Raw genomic sequence first — 2,723 nt, 5'->3', positions numbered from 1 at the left:
TAAGCACTAATTGTGTGCCAGGCGTGGCAGAAGAGTTGGGAAGAAATTACCCTGATATTTCTTGGCTGGCGCCTGCGATGGTGTAGCCCAGCGTCAACCATGGGCCAGCAACACGCAGCGCGGGTTCAGCCCTGGTTCTCCCACGTCCTCGTCTGCGGCCCTGGGCTGAGCTGCTTCACTTCCTTGTGCCTCGGTTTAGATACTGTGGAAAACAGAGATGAGAATGGCAGCTACGTTGCAGAACGTTTGTAAGACTGTGTGTGCAAAGTGCAAACGGTGCCTGGGATAGATACGCTATGACGAGTGCCCGGTTCTCCCGGGCCCCTAACGAAATAGGTCCCGCCCTCAGGAAGCTCCCAGTGTAGTTTAGGTCAGCTTCCTTCCTTCGCTCTTAGTCAACACGGTGTGTGGGAGTCCGAGAGCATCTCTGCTGCTCCCCAAACCTGACCACAGAGTTGTATTGCGCACACTCACACACCCTGGGGCACTTGGCAGCACTGTGGAACTGGAGATGAGGTCAGTTTAGAGCCGATGCATGGACTGGGATGGGGCGATATGACTCACCAGAAGTCTGGAGGTGGTGGCCCAGGACCGGTGCTGTTTACGGGAGGAAGGGCACAGAGCCCGGCTGGACCACGGGGCTCCTATTTGAGGGGCTCATTTTATTATTATTATTTTTCTTTTTAAAAGTTTATTTCTTTCTCCCATGAGCAACAGAAACAAATAGAGAGAGACAGAGACAGAGTGATATCATCCCCAACAGGGTCTTGATGCTCCAAGCGAGGGGCAGTGTCGGACCCACCAACTGCGGACACTTCCTGAGTTGGGGGGGCGAGGATTAAAGAAAGACGAGAAGACAGGATAGAAACGGGAGGACTGCCAGTCAGTACTGGTCAGCCCCGAATGTACTTTATTGCTAGTATTTATACACACTCCAGAGACTTCTGTGATGTAAGGTTTTAAGTCTTTACTGAATGTATCAGGTTGTTACAACAATACTTTGGAATATTCAGTTCAAAACAATCCCAAACATTCTGCTCATAACAATCCAGCCACCCAAGGCCATGTCCGGATAAGGACCCTGGTCTTACGCTGGTGGTCACGTCCTGCACATTCCTCACGTCTCCTCTTTGACTCTGCACAGCGCAGCCCCAGCCAGCCCCGGATGGTAAGCATGCGAATGCCTGGCACACTCAGGGAGGTCTCTGGTCATGAATCTGAAACCTTTCCAGGTGGGTAAGCCTCGCAGTGTCATGTTTCACCTCCGCTCTTCTCTATGGTACGTGAGGTTTTAAAATGTGCACCTGGGAACCAGCAGATGGTATGGTTGTTACGTCACTAGACTCCCACCTACTGAACACAGTTCGAGTCCCAGACTCAGTGGCTTCAAAATCATTCCAGGCACATGTGTGAGTGCCCAAGAACCAGGGAGGAGAATGGTGGAGAAGGGATGGTGGAGAAGGGATTGCGGTGTGGCCAACCCCCACCCCTAAGCCCTGGGGGTGATTTCTCACTTTCCTTCTCATTTGTCTGTCTGTGTCTCTCTGTGGTGAGCACACACGCCCTAAGGCAAAAACAAAAACAAAAACAAACCAAAAAAAACGCATCTGATGGTATCCCTGCCTGGCTTCACAGCTTCATCTCTTTTACTTTTGGGATGAATTTCAGACTTCATACCGAGGCCATCACGCTTCTACCAACCTCTGTAATTCATGTCAGACCCAGCTCTTCCTTCCTCACCGGGATCCCGCCAAGCTGACTTTGGTCTGTATTTCGCCTGGGTCATACTTTTTCTGCCTCAGGGTCTCCAAGCAGGCTCTTCCCATTCACTGGAACTTTTTCCTCTCTTCTCCCTACTGCCCAACCCCCATACCTCTGCTCAGCTCCTCCACTTAAAAGCACTGATTCCTCAGAGTAAGTTGGTCTGTGTTCCCTGGTGCCTGGTTCTCTGCCCTACGCTACTCTACAGGACTGTGGAGCTGAGTGTTTGGATGGGGCCTTTGGGAGGTGATTAGGTCATGAGAGTGACACCCTGATAAATGGAATTTGTGGCCTCCCAGGAAAGGCCCCGAGACAACCATTTGTCCCTTCCAATGTGAAAACCCAGCAAGAAGACGGCCATCTGTGAACAAGGAAGTGGACCTGCCCAAGTCACAGATCTGCCAACTCCCCACAGATCTTTGACTTCGCCACCCACAACAGCTATTCTAAGATTGTCTATTGTCGGAAGGGGGGGGGGCAGCAGGTGGTGTAGTGGTTAAAGTGTTGGACACTTCCACATGGCCAACCACGGTTTGGGTCCCGGACTGGTGGTTTGTTTTCTCAGTTTCCTTCTCTCTGTGTGTCTGTCTGTCTCTGGTCAAATGAAAATAAACAAATGAGTAAACAAAAAAAATTAAATAAATAATTCTTTAAAAAAAAAAGAGTTAGCTATTTTCCTGGGCTCAAGGAGAGCTAGCTTTTCTAATAATTGTAAGTTTCCCATTTTTTCCCATTTATTTTTACATTTTCCCACAAACATTTACTTTACGTATCAAAATTTTTTTTGCTCATACTCCATAGTTCTTGACAGTTAATAACTTTCAAAATTTCAGAATACTGAATTTTAAAGATAATGTTCAAAATATTTCTTATAATTTTGTATAATTTTGTTTGTGACTCTGTAACAACAGAGACAGTATGGTTTTAAATATTTTTGAGAAAATATTTACATGTCAACTACT

The sequence above is a fragment of the Tupaia chinensis genome, unplaced genomic scaffold (genome assembly GCF_000334495.1).
Source record: "Tupaia chinensis unplaced genomic scaffold, TupChi_1.0 Scaffold000102_1, whole genome shotgun sequence".
NCBI classification, from domain to species: domain Eukaryota; kingdom Metazoa; phylum Chordata; class Mammalia; order Scandentia; family Tupaiidae; genus Tupaia; species Tupaia belangeri.
This window is presented reverse-complemented; position numbering follows the sequence as displayed.